The 22,627-nt window shown below is 41.5% G+C and overlaps 1 long non-coding RNA gene across 1 annotated transcript; it reads right to left on the reverse strand.

The window, feature by feature from the left end:
• Positions 1–208: 208 nt before the first annotated feature.
• Positions 209–9,138, reverse strand: LOC112661490 (uncharacterized). Its single transcript, XR_003137741.2, has 2 exons — positions 8,396–9,138; positions 209–3,218 (listed from the first exon to the last, which is right to left on the reverse strand). It is a non-coding gene; the product is annotated as an uncharacterized LOC112661490 (long non-coding RNA).
• Positions 9,139–22,627: the final 13,489 nt, after the last annotated feature.

Below are 22,627 nucleotides of genomic sequence, written 5' to 3' on the forward strand. Positions count from 1 at the left end.
AAATGCAGTTAGGTTAACTTTTCTTTTTTACTACCTTTATTACTGTTATTTAGCAGGTATGATTCATCATGATCTGAGTTTTGTTTTGAAACCATAATTGAGGGTCAAGTGCTAAAAGCAAGGTGCGTTATTTTGGGAGATACACTGTCTAATGAAGCAGGGAGCCATCAACATGCAAACAGCATTTACAACTACAGCACACAGGAAAAAAGATCAAAGCCAAAGATTTATTAGAAAGAAAGAAGATTACATTAAAGAGTTAACAGAGCAGCTGTTCAACATTTCACATCTAAAGACTGGCACTTTAGAGGGTCTTACATAGGGTTTCTTTCCTATAATGTACTCGCTTCACCCACAGAGTCGCCAACACATCAGTGAAAGACCACATCAGGGAAGAGCTGGGTGGGCCTCCGCACCAGGCAGCCCCATCACTACCAAGGAGGCCTCGGAACGCGCAGATATTGCTGACATGGTACTTCTCATGGTGTATGTGTTATTTGAACTTGACGGCAAAATAAAAGAAAATTGATGTTTTTTTTTTTTTTTTATGCTTTGATTCTGACAAACACAACTAGCTCTAAACTACATAAACTACAAAATATTATACTATCATCAAATGTGGTTTGGAGTTTAAGCGCTGTGCAGACAATTGTTGAAATTACACGGATATGTTGACAAAAACGTTCTGGGTGTTCACCCAGATTATGGAGCTACCCTCAAAATGTGAATCGAGTAATCCTGTCACGGAGAAGGCCTTGCCTCCCCAGGCCAAGTGAGGTGAGCTGAAGTGTGCATGGTGTCATGGCGAAATCTGTGACTTGTATACCATACCATCCAATGCATTGAATTTTAGATTATTGCATTCATCTTTGATAATGTAGGCACTGATTATGAATAACCATTATGAAGGCTGAGGCCTGATAGAGATCATTGGTAAAAATTCAGTTGAGAATATTTTTTTTCTTAAAGATTTATTTATTTATTTGAGAGAGAGAGCATATATGCAAGCAGAGGGAGGGACAAAGGGAGAGGGAGATAGAAGCAGAGCAGACTCCCTGCAGCCCTTCGGCAGGCCTCCGTCCCACAGCCCTGAGACCATGACCTCAGCTGGAATCAAGAGTCAGCTGCTCAACCAACTGAGCCACGTAAGTGCCCCATTTTTTTTTTTTTTAAGATTTATTTATCTGTGAATGTGTACACTACTGAATGGCCTATCAGTGCTCTGAGATAAGAAATGAGTAAAAACAAGTAGACTGAATAGCAAGACCTGCGTGTTTTATATCTTTGGCAGTTTTAATAATCTGAATATACCCATGACAGGAAGGAATGAAATATATTTCAATTAAAGATACAATTAAAAAGCAAAATTTCAGACTTTTGAAGAACAGAATTTCTACAAATGATTACAAGTTCTTGGATGTAAACAATTCTGGATCAACTAAATGATGATCTTCATGTTGAGTATTTATGGGAAATTATCGAGAAACACTTTATAAATTTGATAAAATGTTTTGAAAATTATTTTCCAATGAAAGATCTGTGGACAGGAAATTGTAGTTTTATACTTAAATTTATAAATGAAAAATTGTGGTTACATTTAAATGATCTTTCAATGATACAGAATCCATTTCTTTCATTGAATGATTATTTAAACTTAGCTATAATTATACAGAATACTTTGTTTGAATTCACTGAAGTATTTTGAAATTTTGAAAATTTCTTTGTTTCCTTTTGAAGCATCCTTTGATTCATTTTGGATTAAAGTTAAAAATAAAGATCCTAGACTTACAGAAATTGCTTTAAATTTTGTTCCTTCTTCCATTCCTATTACCATACTTCTGAAAGAGTGGTTTCTGTACCAAAAGTTTGATTATAATAAAAGATAAACAATTTAGGTGTTTATTGCATGTGTCAAAAGCATGTTGTGAATCCAAACTGGATAAGATTGGTTAACAAAGAAAAAGTTCATCTGTCACCTTAAAAATTTAAATATTGATGTATAAGTATTTGTTGGAAACTCACCTATATGCATTGATACAGGAAATCAAAATTGCAATTATAATTTTTGTTTAGTTACTACTGAACAATCATAGGAAGATATGAGGGTTCATACACTTTATTGATCACTTATAAGCATATTTTCGAGGAACAAAGTGTGTAATTCTTGTGATTCTTCTCATTTATGTAGTTCTTTTTAGTTTCTATTATACTTGGTTGGATTATATTTAACAAAAAGTAAGCATATTTTTCTTGAACCACGTTGTAAAACTATGAAGGCATAGTTTGTGTATGTCTTTTAAGTTCTTTAAAACATTCTAGTAATTCATTCTATTGCATTTCACAAATGACCTGAAAACAAAAAGACAAAAGAAAAGCACAGAACACGTATCTTTAGACAGTTTGAGAACATGAGGAAGGCCCTTCTGGTCACGATGTGGTGTTTACTGTGAGAGCTGGAGTCTGATTTCATCATCATGCTGTCGGCAGAAAGGGTCACAAAGGAAGGTCCCCAAAAGACCCTACCAGTCTGGCTCAGGGGCGTGGAACTGACTTGCTCGCACAGCTGTGATGGGCCAGTGCCTGTGCCCACGCTCTGACTTCATCTAGGCTCTGGACAGTCATCCCTGAGAGTTCCAGGCAAGAGGAAGGGGCTGGAGGACAGGTCCACGCCCTGGGATGTCTGGGTGCCAGAAAGGACTCAGTCCCAGGACAGCCAGTGCCCACCTGGGGGATTTGGGAAGCATTTGCGCTCCCTGGGCTCAGTTTCTGCCTTTCTGGAAGTTTCTAGCTTCTGTCTGTCCAGTGGCTGCTCTGAGCTCATCAAGGATGGAATTTGTTCTGGAACAGGAGAGGGGTGAAACTGGGGACAAAGTAAATGATTAAGTCCAACCAAGTAGGACAAAATAATTTATTATCAAGAACTGGGAAAGTCAGGTTAAATCTCTGCCTTTTCTTTTTTCTTAGCTTCTCTGGAAATGAGCTGATTAAAAGAGGTCTGTGTTGGACTCTGTAACTCTGTAATATTTATTTCATCCTCCAAACAGCAATACTGGAGTCAGCGATGTAGGAAAAGTGCATAACAAATATCTTCTGAAGAGGGGACTGGACTTGAAACTTGTTTTCCTGCTTTTGTTCATGTCACCACTTTATTCAGCCAGTTGACAATGTTCTGTTGTTCTTTCAATATCAATGACAATGATAAGCAGGCTGAGTCACACCTAATATGTGAAGTTAATTTAGTTACAAACCAGAGAATGCAAATGGACCTAAATTATTCCTTGCTTCTGGTGAAGAATCTACACTTTATTTTAATTTCTGCCTTCAAAAATGCTTTTAAGCTTGGTTGTGATTCATTTTATTGTGCCTTTTATATACTTCCAGGAATGGCACTTTCATCTACTATTTGAAATGGTAACTGATGGGGGAAATCATCCACGATAATGTGCTCCAGAAGGGAAATACACCCAGCTATTGTTCTACCTTCTTAAATCATGTTTTATCTAGCCTGATAAAAAGGCTAATTTACCTTGGAAAGAGCAAATGTGTTTGCTGCAAAGTGGGTTTCTTTTCTCCAGGAAGATAAATGCCAGGCCAAGGAAGGGAGGCATACCTGTCTTATATATCAATATATAAATAGGGACATGTGAAACATTATAAAATGGCATTCCTCTAGGAAGAGAGGGTTGTCATTTACTCATCAAATATTTATTGAAAACCAACTATATGTCAGAGACAGATCTGAGAGTTGGGTCTTACAACTATGAGCTAAACAGAAACCGCTGCCCATGACTAACATTAAACCAAAACACCAATGTCTTTGACATGAAGACCTGAGGGGCCATTTACATCCCATCCTGGACCTCAGCAGTTGTAAACTCACCCCGAAGTAGAACAACCAGAGTATTCCTCACTGAATGCTAAAAACACCTAGATATGTAATGATGGAATATTAGGCATCTGATGTGAGTCACATGCTCTGCTCACCTTCTTTCTCCCCCTCATACAACCCCTCCAGGTGCCAGTACTATTGCACTATTGGGGGACACTCTATCCAAGATGGATAAGGCGATTTCATGAAACCACAGAGCTTGTGGCGGAGGTGGGGTTTCCATTCAAGTTTTGGGTAATTTCGAAAAGCTTATCATAAAAAAAAAAAAAAAAAAAAAAAAAAAAAAGAAAAGCTTATCATTCATGGAAATGCAGCTGAAATATCTGCTATTCATTTGTACCTGTAGCCCTAGAAGTTTCCAGGGCTTCCAGAAACACGTGTAAATTGGCAGCTCTAGACCACATTGGATGTGGTTCACTGTCGAGGGTTGACGCACCTCTAGATTGGAGTGAGAACATGCCTGACCCTGGAGAGCATGTTAACAGGAATCTTGTTTCTGATTTACATTTGTTAAGTTTCTCTTTGTGTTTTTTTAGGAACGTAGGTGTTTGTTGTCTTTCCCGACTTAGTGAATAAACAGAACACACGAGGAGGTTTGCTTTCTCAATTAAGGCAAGCCTCATTAGAGTTGGCATGTAAACATTTTTCTACATTAAAAAATCTCTCAAGTTCTCTTTTCGGGGGATATAATCACTTGAAATTAGTTTAAATTTTAGATTTATGAAATCAAGAAAAGTTCATGTATTTTAATACTGATAAATGAAGCCCAAACAGATTCTTCCAGATTTCCAAGTTTCTTCCAAATATCATAAGATTAAGAGAAGAAGAGTCAAGGTTTTTACTTTAATTCTTTTCTCTCCTACTTGTACGATCTTACCGAAGACGCTTATCATCCCAAGAAAATTAACTTTCTAAATCACCATCTTACTGAAGGGCTATGTAACAATCAGCGGTAGCTATCAGTTATGGTAATAGGAAGTTGTGATAAAAGTCACCGTAGTAAATTCAACATTTTCATATTATAACGATTTAATAATTGATCACTGAAGGAAAATCTTTTATGTTTATATAGGGCGCTATGTGATTGAATCAATAAGTGATGTTTACTATTGCCATAATATGGAGAAAAAGTAGATAAAAGAATAAGAAGAAGTGTACAAATGTCATTTTTGGGTTTTAGTATTGGAGTTGAAAGGGCATGGAAAGTGGTTACACAATCACGCTAAATGAAGAATTGTTTAATGAAGTGCTTGCAGGAAGATGTGTAAAGAATTTTATGTAGAACTTCTTTGAAACAAACCACCCCCCTACACAGCCCTGAGCTGAATGGTGCTGACTATTGGGATGTGCTCACCTTCCTTTGATGTTCATATACCGATGTCGCAGAAACTCGGTATGAGAAGCAAACCGATCGAAGACTTATATAGTGTGAACTGCATGATATGCAGGCTTCCTAAATTTTTCAGAATATTGCCATTTCTGTGACCAGTGTGGCTGACACCACCTCTGCTCTACTGTGTGTCTTTGCTGATCTTGTGAATAGAAACTATGTCCGAACAACAGATGTGTGCGCACATGTGTGTGAAAGCAAACATTTGTGCATGAATGCATTTTATGAGTGGCATGTACTATCCATTAGAGATTGGTGACTGGTGACTTTAACATTTTGTTCTGAGCTCTCAAGTTGCAAAAGATTCTCTGTAGCTTAGTTTGACACTTAGTTCATGTGATAGATTGTAATGAATAAATTGTGATGGGAAAGATAGGAGGATAAGGAACCCATAATCACTGGACACCTCGTTATGGTCCACGTACTTTGCAATATCCTTTAAAATCAGAATATCATATGGTCATATTAATATTCAAATATTATGGTTAAGAAAATCAAGCACAGAGCTGTTAAATAAATTACGTGATGTGATTCATGAGGGACTCTTGTTCTGATGTTTGATAATATTTCTGAGAAAAACTCAAGCTTGTATCCTGTATCTTCACATGGCCTCAATATATCATGAAGCATCAAAACAACTGCTATCTGTGTGAGCTAACATCCATTACTTAATTATTACATAACTGTTAATGTGCAGCCAAGCAATAATTATATAACCATGTGTATCCTTTAGGAATGAGTCCATCTGAAAAAAAACAAAAAACAAAAAACAAAACAAACACTAAAGCAAAAGAAAACAAAACATCTGACTAACAAAATCTAAACACAAAGATTCATCACCTCCTGCTGCCAGAAGTCACTGTGCTGGGAGTCCAGGTCTTATACATGAGTAGAATCTTAAAAAGGTAAACTTGTAAAAGACAGTAAAATGCTGGTTACCACGATACGGAGTACAAAGTGGTAGCAAGTAGCACACAAGCCATCTAGATCTAATGTACAACATAATAAATATAGACAATAATATTGTGCTATACTTACGTGATGTGGCACACGTCACTGTAGAGTCTGTCGTACTGTGACATATCAATGTGCCAACATAATACACCGTATACCTCAAACCTACACAAAGTGACATGTCAAATTTATTTAATAATAAAAAAAGTGGGCTGATGATGACATCAAGGTGATGGGCACTTCTTATCTCCGTGCTCTGCCAAGATATGTGTACGGCCTTCTTCCTTCTGAACACCAAATGACTGTGAGAAGTGTGTTCTAGACACTTGAAGGAAGAAAGGGGTGGGGAGAACTCATGACCCCAGAATGTGACACTTTGGTGTCTGGATTATTTTGCGTTGAAGACAATCAAGACCCAGTAGACTCCAGAAAAGCTTTTGGCCTCCCCTCAACTGCCTAAAAGACTTAAATAATCAATCTGGAGAGAATTTCTCCCTAAGAAACACTTATCTGCATGGCATGGAAAACATTTGTTTACCAAGCATTTGCTCTTCCCATCTTCCTGTGAAATGCCTTTGTCCCCTTTGACGCCCCAGACCCTACCCCTTCTTGTCTCACGATGGCACATAAGCCTCAAATACCTGACTATCTGGGAGCTTCTCGTATCTTTGTGGGGCTCCCATAGGTACACATTTTAATTTCTCTTTCTCCTGGTAATCTGCCTTGCATGGATATAATTAGTAGGCCAACCAAAGAACCTAAAGGGGAGAAGGGAAAAGTTTTCCTTCCCTACAAAGGGATAGGTAGGTACAACAGTGCATGCTGCCTGCGTCTACCTGTGTCACTGATCAGATCACAGGTCACGTGGCAAGAGCATCTCAATATGTGAATATATTTAATTTGGATATATTGATATTCTAAACCAAAACAGGATTCAGTCTTCAGGGGAAAGAAGAAGAAGAAAGAAGAAGAAGAGAAGAAGAAGAAGAAGAAGAAGAAGAAGAAGAAGAAGAAGAAGAAGAAGAAGAAGAAGAAGGAGAAGAAGAAGAAGAAAGAGGAGGAGGAAGAGGAGGAGGAGGAGGAGTAGAATAAGGAGAAGAAGCAGTAGAAGAATAAGAAGAAGAGGCAGAAGAAGAAAGGAAAGAAGAATAAGAAGAAGGAAAAGAGATCCTACCGACCAGCGACAAGAGAGTATAGTCTCAGCATACAGGGTTAAATTCTGGCAGGAAATGAATAATGTCTATGTCACTGAAAAAACTAAGCTCCGATTGATGACCTAAAACATCTCCAGCCAAAGAGACTCTTACTTTCACATCCTCCAAAATATCACAGGCATTTAGATGTTGATTTGAGAGAACTTAAACTCCCAACTACAAGGGAAGCTAATCACTTCCCCGAAATCACATGCAAGTGTTTATTTTAGCACACAAACAGGAATGTTGACATAAAAATGCTGGGGTTTAGATTTTAGCTCCCAGTTCACTTATTTTAAGTTCTTTTGATCTGATTGATTTTCAAACACTATTATTTCAAGCGGTCGGTCTATTTGCCACCTTCCCGTCTGTGGACATATTCTGAGGAACTCAAAAATAGCGACTGGTGTGACATCATAAACCACAAGACCTCAGGGCACTCACCCGCGTGAGCGGTCAGCTTTCCCCGTTTGAGAGTCCTCACACATTCACCCTCGTTTCCCCTGCTCCTGACGCCCTGGGGAGGCTCCAATTGTCAGTCACTTGATAAACGATCAGTAACCACATTTCCACTGATGAACGAGATTATTGGAAAGATAATCTAGAAATTAAGTCTAGAAAGACTTGGATAAGAGACCTGTCAGCTCCCTCAGTGGTTGAAGACTTCATTTGTACCCCCATTGACAGCAACCGGAGCTAATGCGCGAACATATTCAATCCTAGGATCTTTCGAATAAGATCAGGGGAGTGGATAGTCTCTGGACCATGTGCAGGTCCCAGGACTCCCAGCCTGACTGGGTGCACACTAATGACATCTGTCACCTGGATCTCAGATCCAAGTCCCGAACCTTACCGGCCTCTCTAAAAACCAAGCGAATTTGGCTTTTAGTGTCAACACGCTCTTTTTCGGATGATTCTCTCTTCTAGGTTTTGAGATCACAATCGCCTGCCTAGATGCTTCGGTCTTACCTTGGCTCACCGCCACGCGTGCAAACACTTTAGGATAGAACACGGGGTTTCTGGGTGAATAGCTGAGGATCCAGTAGCTGAAGGAGCAGCACGCGAGAGCTCCTCTTCTCTTTTATTCCTTGCGCGTCTGAGACTTCAGTGGAGGAATCCAGCCATAGGTAAGATAACGCCCCTCCCCTCCAAGTCTGGGTGTGCCTTCCATCCCCACTCTTTGAAGGACTCTTGGACGTGCAGTCCTTGAGTCGGCAGAGGTCTTGAAAACGGATTGCTTTGCGCTGTTATGCTCAGGACGTTGCTGAACAACACACTCACACTTACAGCTGGCACCGGGGACAGGACATTTCAACCACCTCCCAGGTCATCTGGCATTTTATAATTCTCCCATCATTGATTGTCTGCTTGTCCTGGGCCACGAAGCTTGCTCCTGCTGATGTTTTTTGGAAAAGTACTTTCTTCATTGGAGGTAAATCTGCCCACCTTAATGTTCAATTTCACAATCTTTTCTTGAATTCGGCCCCAACCTATTAATAGTTGAGACAAAGATGATGTTTCATATCAATGTTCTTATCGGTGCTTACGGAGCTCCTAGGAGAAGGCGGGAATGCACAGCCGGCACCCCGAGTCCTGTCTGCCTTCCTGTTTGTCGGCACGGGGCACTTTCACTGCCCTCTGCGTCCTTCTGTGGCCAGACAGGACAGCTCCTCCTGCAGGATCTGCCTCCCTTATTTGAATGTTGACGTTTTGGTATCTTAACAGCCTCTTTTTCTCTGACATCATGACTCCTGCCAGCGCCCAGCATGATTTTCTTCAATACCAGGCAGAGGGGAGATCCATGGAGCCCCTGCCCCAGCCTCTTACAAGCCTGAAGGTGGCTGGAGGGGGCCACCTCCCAGTCATTGCTGAGAGCATATCTTACCCCTCTGCCTTTGTGCTGCCCCGGCTTTGGCTTACCACGATACCATCGCGGGCTTGTTTCCAGGCAAGAAGCCTGAGTGTGTGTGTGTGTGTGTGTGTGTGTGTGCGCGTGCATTTGTTTGCCTGATTCTGCTTTTGAAGCTGATACAGAACCCTATTTGGCAAGTGTGATGCTAGCACGAATCCTCCCTTCGCACACCGGCAGACTTCTCTTGGGCAGTGGGGACGGAGGGGGCTACCTCATGCCAGGACCGGGCAGGGCGGCTGGGGCTGTAGGGAAGCTTTGATTGTGAGAAGCAAATGGTCTGATCCAGACACAAAAAGATCTGTTATCTCCACATGCAAACCCTCTGGGGCAGTGAGATGTGCCTTTAGCAGGAAGGGTTTCCAGATTTTATCATGTTTTCACAATTAAGGACGGTTACGACTGAGCGCACAGCGTGTGGCCACCAGCCAGATAAAAGTGCATCGTTAAGTGTTCCGGGTAGATTGGGGACTCGCGTGTTTGAATAATTCATCCGTTTCTTGAGGGAGCGTCTTATGGACACATCCTCGACTGAGGGCGGCATCTCTCAGGCCTTGCTCTGTAGCGAGTCGACGACAATCCGAGTAGACGATCGCGTCGCCGGAGCACCTGGGGCACCGCCCTGCTCCGGGCAGGGGAAGACAGGCCTTTCACAGGTGCTCGGCCTGGGCGGGGGTGGGGGGGTGGGGGGGGCGGGCTACCTGCCCTGGCACGCTGGCTGGGCTGCGAAACATCGGCGGGACCCGTATTTCCCTTCGATACGCCTAATAATGAGCCCACTTTTATACAAAGTCAGCAGCAAAATAGTTCATGTATTTTCCCTCCCGCAGTGGAGTCTTCCGGGGTGAACTTGGAAGTGGCATCTTCACGCCTTCTTTATTGTTCTCAAAGATGCCTTTACTCCAGCTATATTATAAAGACCTAGAGGCAAAATTTATTATCTCTCTCTCTCCCTTCCTCTCTCAGAGGGGGAGCAATGGGGAAGGTTGCAACTGTTATAATTAGAAATTCTGGCCCCCAAAGCCAAAATGAAGGCTCTTCCATTGCAGGCTTCTCTGCTCACATCCCCCCAATGGGCAGGTGTCTGTGGCCTCGACCCCGTGAGGGTTCAGGCAGCCGCCAGGTAATGCCAGGACCCTCCTCACCTTACCTTCTGCTCCCAGCTGCCTGGCGGGGTCAGGGTGGTCTTGTTCACATAAAGAGACCAGAGAGCTTCCCTTGCTTTCATTTTGCTTTGCTTGTTTTAGGGCTTTATTTTGCTTTCATTGGCAACCTGGGAAGTCAGGGGCAGCGCTCCCTGTGGCGGACAAGGGGAGCTTTGGAAGCTGTGGCACACCCCAGAGCTCCTGCCGCGGTGGAGCCCCTGCCACACGCTGCAGTCCTGCGCACACGGGAGCCCCTGCACACACGGGAACTCCTGCACACACGGGAGCCCCTGCACACACGGGAGCTCCTGCACACACGGGAGCTCCTACTCACACGGGAGCCCCTGCACACACGCTGCAGTCCTGCGCACACGGGAGCCCCTGCACACACGGGAGCTCCTGCACACACGGGAGCTCCTGCGCACACGGGAGCCCCTGCACACACGCTGCAGTCCTGCGCACACGGGAGCCCCTGCACACACGGGAGCTCCTGCACACACAGGAGCTTCTGACACGGGGAGCAGCACCAGGCAGCATGCAGAGCAGCCAGGAGGACCTCGAGCCCCAGGCCCCGAGGCACACAGGCACCAGAGTCAGCCCCGAGGCTGGCAGCCTGCTGGTCTCCCCGGCCTTGCCTCCTGCCCAATTTAGGACAATAAGAATATGTGGAAGACAAGACCAAGCAGAGAGGAGAACAGCAGTTTTCTCAGCAGTGCAAGGATGGTGGTCTTTTCGGGGTGCAGGCAGCCCAGCTGGGTGCCAGCAGAAGCCAGGGGAGAGGCTGGGGCGGCCCCCCCACGGGCGGCTGCACCCGGGCGTCGGGGAGAGCAGCGAGCCGAGAGGCCACAGGACCCGGCAGCTGCGGAGCCCGACCCCCCGACGGCGGGCCTGCCAGGAGGTGCTGGGCCAGGGCCAGGGCCGGCAGTGTATGGGGCTTCAATAGACACGGATGGAAACTCGGAGCTTGCACCTAGCTGAGGAGACTCAGGGGGAAGGGGGGGGGGTAACCGGCCAGGGTTCCCCATGTCCTGTCCATTACGACCAGAATGCAGACTTGGGCCTTTACCGCTGTGCCTGGGGAGTCCTGCGGGTAAAATTGCAGCATGTCTCTGTGAAGATTTCTACTTTCTCAGGCTCCTGTTTGTTTTTACTTTTTTTTTTTTTTCTGGGATTCTTCTTAAAATGAACTCTGCAGAAAAAAAAAAAAAATACCAAGCCATTATCTGAATGTGTTATAGATCCAATTGAATTTCTATTGAGGCAGATGGAGGTAAGCCAGAGGTAATTAACTTCAGCATAATCATGGTGTTGTAAGAAAAGAGAAATTTGTTGAGCAGTGGCAAATTGATTTTAACAGACTACTCCTACCTGTGAGTTCCTGATTCTCAGCAAAGGCTGGGTAATAATTTCGCATCTTTGTTCTGCACCTTTGCTTCTGGGGGTTGTGTTTCACTCATTGGCTTTTCAATACGGGCCTCCCCTTTTGGACTCAAGAGACATGCAAGGTAGTTGTCGAGATGAGGTGGGGTAAGGGCTTGGCATGAGGTGTGGGGGTTATGGCAGCAGAGAGGTCCAGTGTGCACGTCTTCCTGGAGTCTCAGTCCCAGAGCAGGTAAGCAGTTGACCTTTCATTTCCAATTCTCTCTCCTCAGCTTCTCCTAAAGGGCTGGATGGGGGTCCCAGGCTGGGTTCCATTTCTACTCTTAGTTTGGGCCCAATGAGATACAAGACTACACAAACAACCTTGACCTCCTTGGGTCTCTAAATATCAAACTTGAAGAATCAGTTACCACTATCGGGACCCTGTTTCACTAATCAGACCTGCAGTCCCAATGGGTGGTCAGTTACAATATTTTGCTACATAGGGAGCCCAAGTCTACTAGATTTAAACGCATAACTATGACTCACCTCCTCCCCATTATCCCCAACATTTGAGATCGAATATACATAGCTCATAATAAGTTAATCATCAACATGATTCATTAATTTAATGAATAAGCAGCTGTTGACTCTTTCAGTGTCCTTCGCATTATGTCAGGTGATGGGGACAAAACATTGGGGGGGGGGGGATCAACCACTTTTTCTGGAAGCTTGATCCTGAACCAAAAACCCCAATCAAATGGATAATATCCTGAATCCAGTAAAGATATCTCATTATATCATGAGAATGTATAATTAGGTACTTCGTTCTTTATTTCACTCATTAGGACCTTGTTGATTCAATGCTCTGTACTTGAGCAGCTGATGTGTTGTCTGATTACCCACTGCTCCATCTTATTCGGCCAGTCCAGTCCACGTAGAGGAATATTTGATGATCGACTTTAATAGAATGCAGGGGTCCTAATGTGCCAAATATCTCTGGGTTCTCCATTCTCATCTGCTATCCACCCTGCTCTCTGCCCTAGGAGACTAGCCAGAAGTTCATCGTTGTTGGGCTCCACCATTGGAAGTCCCGACATGGAATCAGAGCAAAAGAAAAGAGCAAATCCAGCTTCTTCTTCCAGTTCCCTCCCCGTGAATTGGCTTTGGGTTCTGGCAAGTATTCCTTTCTTCTCTCCTTGGATGGCTATGTGAAATTCAAATGAAACTTGACTTTTAACTTACACAAAGATAGAAAACAATTCTAGGTGGAACCCAAAAGTGGAACCCAAAAAAGTCTTTATAAAATAAAATAGAAAGATATCTTCCCGAACTTTGGGAAGGCAAAGATTTCTTAGATAGGATGCAAAAAGTATGGCCCATGAAGAAAGAGAATGAAGACTATGACCACATTAAAAGTAGAGTCCTTCTGGGGCACCTGGGTGGCTCAGTTGTTTAAACATCTGCCTTTGGGTCGGGTCATGAGCCCGGGGTCCTGGGATCAAGCCTCATGTTGGGCTCCCTGCTCAGTGGGGAGTCTGCTTCTCTCTCTCCCTCTGCCCCAACCCCCTCTGGTGATCTTTCTCTTTCAAATAAATAAAACCTTTTAAATATTTTTTTAAACAAATTAAATTGGAATCCTTCTTTGACAGCAGACACAAATAGAGGAGAAAAAAATGAAGTCAAGTTTGGTGAGAGATACAACATACATAGCAGAGGACTGGAATCCAGAATACATAAATAATCAGTAAACAACAACAATAAACATACAGTGTAATGAAAAATAGGCAGGAGATGTGTCACTCTGTAAAGCAAGACGTCTACATAGCCAATAAAGATTATTTTTAAAATGTTCTTTTAAAGTAAGCTTTACACACAAAGTGGGGCTTGAGCTCACAACCCCAGTATAAACAGTAGCACACTCTACTGACTGAGTCAGTTGGGTGCCCTATTTTAAAAATTATACTTGACTTCCTTAGTTATAAAGCAAATTGAAATGAAGTTCACAGTAAGGTTAATACTTATACACTCACCCAGATGGCTAAGGAAAAAAAACTAACAATATCAATGAGAATCCAGAATACTGTTGGTAGAACTGTAACTTGTATGGTGACTTTGGATTAAAGTTGGTCCTTTTATTATTTTCTTAGATTTTATTTATTTATGAGAGAGAGAGAGAGAGAGAGAGAGGGAGAGAGAGAGAGAAGGAGCAGAACGGATGGATGGTGGGTGCAAGCAGACTGCAGTGAACCTGGGTCCTGACTTGGGGCTCAATCCCGGGACCCAGAGATCATGAATGGAGCTTAAACCAAGAGCCAGGCACTTAACCCACTGAGCCACTGAGGGATCCCCAAGTCAGCCATTATTTATTAACTTTGAGCATACACATATTCTATGACCCAATAATTTCAATCCTGAGGGTTTTCCAAACAGAAGTACATGCACATGTGCACCAAGAGAAATAAATAAGAATGTTCGTAGGAGCATTAGTCTTATTAACCCCCCAAATTTGGAAACAACCTACATGCACATCAACAATAAATTGATCATACAGATTGTGGTGCATTCATTAACAGAATGTTACACGGCAATGAAAATCAATGAACTAGAGAACCACACAACATAGAAGAATCTCACAAACGATTTGAGTTGAAGAAGCTAGACACGAATCACTGCACGTAGAACTATTCCAATTACGCAAATTCAGAGCAGGCCACACAGATGTTAGGGAGTGGTTTTAGATGAGTGTTATTCTTTCAAAGATAAAAGGTTAAATATAAGCAAAATGCTTCTATGGAGGTTTGCAGTTGGAGGTGATTTGGGGAGTTCATGTAATTCCACTTGGTCTTCAAGTACAGCCCTGGAGCAAAGTGATGGAGACTCAAGTGCCCCAGGATTTCAAAAAGTAAAACACGTGGTGGGAATTTCTACACTGGCATTAACAGACCATCCTATCCTGTTCATTCAGTCTTCACCACTATCAAACTGCTCTGAATCCAGAGCCACTGGGTGGGAAGGGACCCTTACAACTGCCTTTCTCAAAAGCCATCAACTTGTCCAGCTTTGCCTGCAAACGTCACGCCAAAAAATTGTCTAGTCTTTGCTTCACTCTTTCTGGGGACAAGGAAGTCATAGCTGCTAAGATACTATCTTCTGAAATATTTTCACTTTTTCTTTCACTCCCCATACTTGCCCAACATTCCAAGTTCTTGCTGTGAACTGTGCCCACGTGTCTAGGTCACCTGATCTCTCCCTCTCTCATCTTTAAAGTTCTGTAGTAACTGTGGTCCGACCATCATAGGTGAATTCACGCAGGTACTTCTTTATTTTATAAAGTTGTGCACAGTGGACTTTTGAACATGGATGTTTCTCTCCTCAGGAGACTGAAGGCTCCACAAAGATCTGAGTCTTGTCTTACATTTCTCCTCTATCACATATTTCACTTAGCATAATACTATTATGTTCAATAATAATGTGATTAAGACTTATTGATGGAGAAATGTCCATGGATTTCTGATAATTAACTACAATTAATTTTGAGAACTACTGTTCCTCACAGTGGAAAAATACGATCACATTTAATGAGATCTTTTTTTCCCCCCAATAACGTATTCTCAAGCTTTCATCAGGCTATTTTGAAATGAAGGTCTATATGAGTTTAACAAATAATTTTGGAATATGGTTTCATACTGTTCATTGCAGAGTACTTTTAACAAGTGGCATTATGTGGCTTTAAAAATCTTCATAAGTACTTCCTATTTCCAGTGAGTTGTTGAAGGAAAAAAATCAGTAAGCATGTTTCAAGTAATATATTCTCTCCTTTGCTCCTGCCAAGCCTCCTATAAATAGAAAACTCAGAATATTTCTGCCAATTTCCTGTATCCATGCTTTCCACTAGCAAAATTCTCTTGCAAGAGTAGATTAAACTATTTTTCTTGAGTGTTGGCATTTGAGGTTGAGTCAGCATAATTACTCTGAATTTTCCCCCAAATAACCTTTCCTTTAGAAAACAAATTCAAAGCATGCAATCTGTTCTAGTCCAAGTGGACTCTATCCATGGACACAACGATCTTGCTCTGAGCCCCAAGTTCGAGGAGTCATGGCGCAGATTGACCTCCTCTGGAGTCGGTCCACCATGGCCACCACTGTGCATGAGAGTTCCTTTCCTACCTGGGGATGATGTATCAGAAATGAGGTGGCCTCATTCACAGGAAAGAGCCTGATAATATTGGGTAACGCTATTCCCTATGGAAGTCCTCAGGCCACTAAAGGAAATTCTATTTTCTGTGCTCTGGTTCTACAAAACAAGAACTAACACATGACTTCCTCTGACTGCCATACTATTCCCCTCAGAGCAATTCAACCTGATATGTGAATGAAAACAAGACCATTTCAGTGACACTTTTCTAAAGAGCAGACCTGTTTCAAAGAAGTACTAACCTATGATTTCATATTTTTTACTAAAATGTTTATATTCTATCTTCTAAGTCATTCTTTTGTAACAGCCCTCAGAGATTAAAGAAAGAAAACACTGGCAGCTGGAAACAACCTTACCATGTACTGAATATAATCCTCATAAAAAAAATCTAACTAGGCACTGTTTCCTCATTTTAACTAACGAGCAAAATAAATCCAAAGGAGACAAGATGTCTTTAAAGAAGTTAGTTAACAATTTGCATGAGTTAGGCAGAAACGTATGTTGCATGATGTAAAAACTCAGACTCTTCCCCATACATTTTCTTTTTTTTTTTTTTAAGATTTTATTTATTGATTTGAAAGAAAGAGAAAGGAATCACAAATAGTGGAGGAGGGGTAGAGGCAGAGGGAGAAGCAGAGCCCGACCTGGGGCTTGGTCCCAGGACCCTAAGATCATGACTTGACCTGAAGGCAAAGGCCACCCAGGCTCCCCCCGACATTTTCTTTAAAAGGGGTAGCAGGTGACTAGTTTAGTATTACATGGGGAGAGAAGAAGATGATGCAATGGAGAGCCAGAGAGTGGCCGAGGCTAGCTTTAGGAAAGATTTTGGTGAAATTGTTATTTATTATTTATTTTCAAAATAATAGAAATTCCTAACATAGAGCTATGGTCTTTTCAGTAAAGCAGCTGTGATACTTTCAGTTTATGGGAAAGGCAAAAAGAAAAAAAAAAAAAAAAAGGTTTGACACCAAAAATGGCAAAAAATTTCTAGAGTAATTGTTGTGGCGTAGCATTTACTATAACCAAAAACCAAGCAAATAGGAGGTATAGCAAAAAATAACTAAATAAATAATCTAGAATGTGTGAAAGCCCAAATAGTGAAAGAAGGAAAGATGTCTACATCCTAAGTTATAATAAAAAATGTGAATGTTAATATATTGACTCCACACGGACAAATTCTTTATACCAACAGATAAGCCGAACTTGATTCCACATTAAAAATCAGGAGTTTGTAAGAAAGGACATTCATGAATTTGTAGGAGCTGGAGCTTCAGTGGTGCTTTATGATAATAAATAATAAATGGAAGCTGTTTACTTTGTCCAAGGTGACCTCTTCCTTTTTTAAATCACTTCTGATGACACAAGGATGGGACAGGTGGACCCACTTAGGCGATTGCATCAAATTTTCCAGAAGGCCATTCCCTTCTCCTTCAGTGGACTTTGGTTTCGTCTTTCCTCTTCCATCTAAGAGACTCTTTGAGTCTGGGGGAGTGAAATAAGAACTCCATTAGGGCCAAAGTTCAGACAGTGGAACTGCTTGGTGATTACACAGTGTTCAGCCAGCAGGCAGGGTTAAAGCCTCCTCTGCACCCCCTACGTCTGTTACCGTGCTGCCTTGTGTCTGCCCTTCCAGATGCACACTCTGCTTTGCGTGCTGGCGGCTGACGCTGAGGCCTGTACCAAGCACACCTCCTGAGTGGTGGGCTCCAGTTGGCACAGGCAGGAGACTGCAGCTGGAGGAGAGAGGTTGGAGTATTTACCCCACTGGCAGCCTCCCTTCTGGGAGACACTTACCAGGTCTCCTTTCCTCCTTGAAAGGCCACACTTCGGTGAGCTATCTCTTGCTTACAGCTACAGCTTTTGCCTTATTCTGTTAACAACCCCTCCCCCTAGTCACTGCAGCCCTGAAGGAGGTAAGTTTCTCCTGTAGCTTTTCTGGGTCACTTGGACATCTCCTATTGGCTTCCCATGACCCCTTCCTTACCTGGAAAATACTCCCTTCATGAAGGCCCTTTCCAGTTATGCCTGTTAGTGCACTTTGCCTTTCTGGCATGATCCTACACTTGTAGTAATGACTTTAATTCCCAAATCTTTATTAGTTCATTGATTTAACACACATTTATCAACCAAGGGCTATATTTGAGACTATGTACTAAAAATAGTAATAATGAAGGGTAAACCACAACAGGAGCTAACACTTATTGAGTATATCCCAGGGGCCAGATATTTTTCTAAGCACATTATATATATAACCCCTTGAATCATGTCAAGAACCCCGTGAGCACACATATGTTACTCAGGCTAGGCTAGGGTGTATCACATAAGAAAAATAAATCTCAAACGTCAAGAACTTGATTACAACAAAGATTTATCTTAGTAACATCATAATTCTTGTTTTTTTATTCTTTTTTTCATAATTCTCTCTTTAAAAAAGTTCTCAACACACACATGCGCATGTGTGTGCACACACACGCCCTCACACCATGGTCATGATCTGTACTCAGTCAAATTGTGAGTGCCTCAGTGAGTTCAGACCACCATGGGGAAGTGTCATAGACTAGATGGCTTATAAACTACGGACATTTATTTCTCACAGTTCTGGAGAATGGAAAGTCTAAGATCAAGTCACCCCCAGATTCAGTGTCTGGTGATAACCTGCTTCTTGATTCACAGATGGCCATCTTCTCATTTACAATTGGATCAAAAAGAATAAAATAGGAACCTCTCTGGAGTCTCTTATGAGGGCACTAACCCCATCACTAAGGCCCTGCCCTGAGCCCCTAATCACTTCACACAGACCCCATCTCCTAATACTATTACATTGTGGATTAGGATTTCAGCGTAGGAATTTGAGGGTCCAGGGCACAATGCTTAGTCCATAACATTGAGTTTAAGTTAAAGAAGTAAGAGTAAAACATAGCTGTTGTAAAGAAACTATATATATAATATAAATATATTTATATATTTATATATTTATATTATATTTATATATAATATAAATATACTTATATATTTATATTATATTTATATATTTATATATAATATCAATATATTTATATATAAATATATTTTTATATTTATATTTAAATAAAATATATATTTTAATATAATATATAAACATATATTTAAAACATAGCTGTTGTAAAGGAACTATATATTTATATTTAAATATATATGTTTATATTTAAATATATATTTATATTTAAATATATATATTTAAATCACAAGGTTATGTGTATATAAATACACACATGCATACACACACACACACACACACACATATATATATGTATATACATTCTGAGAAAATAGACTCCTATTTGTGATTTATGACAATGCCCCTAAGCCTACTTTGTATTGAGCCTGTGTTGGAATGTGTCTATTAAAATCTCTGAGATAATTATTGCTGACCTTAAGGCAATCCTTCAAAATAAAAGTGTAACCGTACCTCCAGGTAGCATAGACATTAATTTAATAATATTCTTTCCTCACCACATTAGGTTGATTTAAGTTAGGAAATAAAATATTGCTTCAGGCAAATACCTAAAGTCAATTTTGTGAATGACCAACCCTCAGTGGTCATAAGACACAGGAGATTGAACATGGAATAAAAATTTGGAGATGGACAATGTTAATAAAAGTTTTTAAAAGGAACTGTGGCTCAAGTAGGCTAAAATAAAGCCTTGGAATAAGAATTCAGAATGTGCACATGGAAACCCAAAAGAAAAAAAGGGGAAGAAAAGGTGTATCTGAAACTTCTAGATCTAATGAATATGATTATTTCCAGATTTGAAGTAAAGAAACATGACAGTAATTCTGAGGGAAAAAAAAAAAAAACATCGGATCTCTAATATTTCTGGAAACTATTCAAAGCTAAAGGAGTTATACATTCCTGCTATAAATTGCCACTAGTCTATGAGTTTTAGGCTTCAGAAGAGGACATTTTACAGAGCTACCCATGCTATCATTTAGAATCTTGATATGGGGTATCAAATCCCACTGTTGGGAAAACTGGCAAGTAGGTGGGAACCTGTCAAAGAAATTTTATTTGAAAAATAATAATATCCATTTTATTTATCAGAGTGGCGTCAGCACAACACAAGTCATTTTTGTATTAAGAATTGGTTCATGGGGATCCCTGGGTGGCTCAGCGGTTAAGCGCCTGCCTTTGGCCCAGGGCATGATCCTGGGGTCCCAGGATTGAGTCCCATGTCGGGCTTCCTGCATGGAGTCTGCTCCTGTTTCTGTCTCTTTCTCTTTCTCTCTCTCTCTCGAATAAATAAATAAAATCTTAAAAAAAAAAAAAAAAAAAGAATTGATTCAACGGAAAAAAAAAAAAAAAAGAATTGGTTCAACGGAGGCACCTGGGTGGCTCCACTGGTTGAGCCTCTGGCTCTTGGTTCAGCTCAGCTCATGATCTCAGGGTCATCAGACCAAGCCCTGCATGGGGCACTGTGCTCAGCACTGAGTCTCTTGAGGATTATCTCTCCCTCTTCCCTCTGTGCCCCTCCCTGAGTCCCTCCCTCTCTCCCTCTCTCTTTCTCTCTCAAAATAAATAAATAAATAAAATCCTTAAAAAAGAGAAAGAGAGAAATGGTTCAACCTATGTATGTTTTCAGGCCAAATAAAGGGTTAAACACAGTGACTCTCTGTAGAGACACTCAGTAAGAATTATTTTTTATTACTGTCATCAGTCCCAGAACTACCATCATCATGTCAGCAAGACATTTCTGGGGTAACAAGAAATAAAGCATCCCTGGCATCTTACTTTCTCCCTGGAACTGGTGCTGAGTGGGTTTCTATAAATCATTATCTCAAAAAAAGTTCCCTCATCTGGTGGAGTTCAAAAAGTATATGCTGTCAACGACCAGCAGAAACTTTTCAGAATTTAGAAAGATCATAAATTGGAAGCTTCCAGGGCTCCAAGGCCCTCTGAGTCTGCGGCCCGGGCGCGGTCCCCCTGGGCTCCCACGAGCTAATTCCCACTGAGGATGCAGATTCGGTGTGACCTCCGGGCAACCATCTGCCCCGTAAGAGTCACTCACTGTGCTTACCTCCCACTCCCTGCAGTTCTTTCTAATCCAGGGCGCAAGGTTGCACATACAAAATGCTTCCCGCGTTGTCCCCTCCACCGTATGCTCCTCACCCAGGACAAGTGTGGCAGGTGTCCATTGTCGCCCCTTCGTTCCCTGAACCTCCTTCAGGAGGGAGAACACTAAATAGTCACCGTGGAAATTTATGCAGGGCTTAGCTACCAACACAAGGTGGGGATCAGCCTACAGTGTCCTAGTGGGAGACACAATTTCCTCTCCTTGAACACCACACTTGTATTTATTTTTCACCTAAAAATACTTTATAACCTTAAGAATATAGAGCAGATCTTGTTCTCAGCTGCCACTCCCGGACCTTGAATCACCTGTCGTGTCCTATTGATCACACGTCTGAAATACTTCACATTTATTCCCTCCTCTCCGTTTTCTTTTCACTGACTCGGTTTAAGAACTCAGAAGCTGGCTTTTTACTTTCTAAAAGCCTCCCAATTAGTCTTCTTTAAGCACAGATTTTTTCCCCCCTTTTCGATTCTATTGCCAGAGTAATTTTTCAAAGTAATGAAGTAATTCCATCACTCCCAGAATCCAAGTCCTCCCACGGAGCCTCCATGACTTTGAGGTGAAGGCCAAGGTCCTGAAGCTTCAGTGACTTTTCAGCTGAAACACCAACAATTCTCTTCGATACCTGACACCCTAGTCCTTGGGTACAGGGCAGGCAAGGCCGTTCGGGGAGGTATTTCTCATTAATGACTTAATTAACTCATTTCTCCTTAATTACCACAACAGCCACATGGAGTGGGGACCACTCCTCTCCTGTGACTGCACTAAATGTTCCATTGAAGTCCACCCACTTTCCCTTTATGGCATAATGCTCTGAATGATTATGGGATTTGAAAGCTTTCTTAAGAAATAATTAGTTTCACCCAAGAATCTCTCAACTCTTTTTTGCCTAAAGATGAAAGACTTTTCAATTATTTTCCACCTATTATGTCTTTAAGTGTGATATCTTCCCTCTGTTTTGTATGCTTCCAGAACTGTATATAAAATACATAAGAACATATATAAAAATATCTTCCCCCATATATGTTTGTTTTGTCTCTTTTTCTTTTTTTTCTTTTTTTTTTTTTTTTTTTTTACTTTTGTAGTTTTCTTTAGTGCTCCCTGACAAGTTCCGGAGCATCTATTTTAATACACTGGCTAGAATTTCTTCAGTGTTCAGTCTGGCCAACATCACCACCATTATTTAGATTCATTCGGTGACCCTGTTTCCCCCTCCTGGGGACATTTTCTTAAGTTGTTTCTTACCTTTTTAACATTCCCTTCAAATCTCAGTGCTCTGCTTTTAGCTAGTTAGTTAGTTTGCAGGATTTGTTTTTTATTGAGCTATAATATACGATATTACATCAGGTTCAGGTGTATTCCCCAGTGATTCCCCAGGTGCATACATTGCAAACTGATCCCCAGGATGAGTCTAGGTACCATCCGTCACCACACAAAGTTAATCCATCATTGGCCATATTCCCTCTGCTGTGCATTATA

The sequence above is a fragment of the Canis lupus genome, chromosome 18 (assembly GCF_003254725.2).
Source record: "Canis lupus dingo isolate Sandy chromosome 18, ASM325472v2, whole genome shotgun sequence".
NCBI lineage: Eukaryota > Metazoa > Chordata > Mammalia > Carnivora > Canidae > Canis > Canis lupus.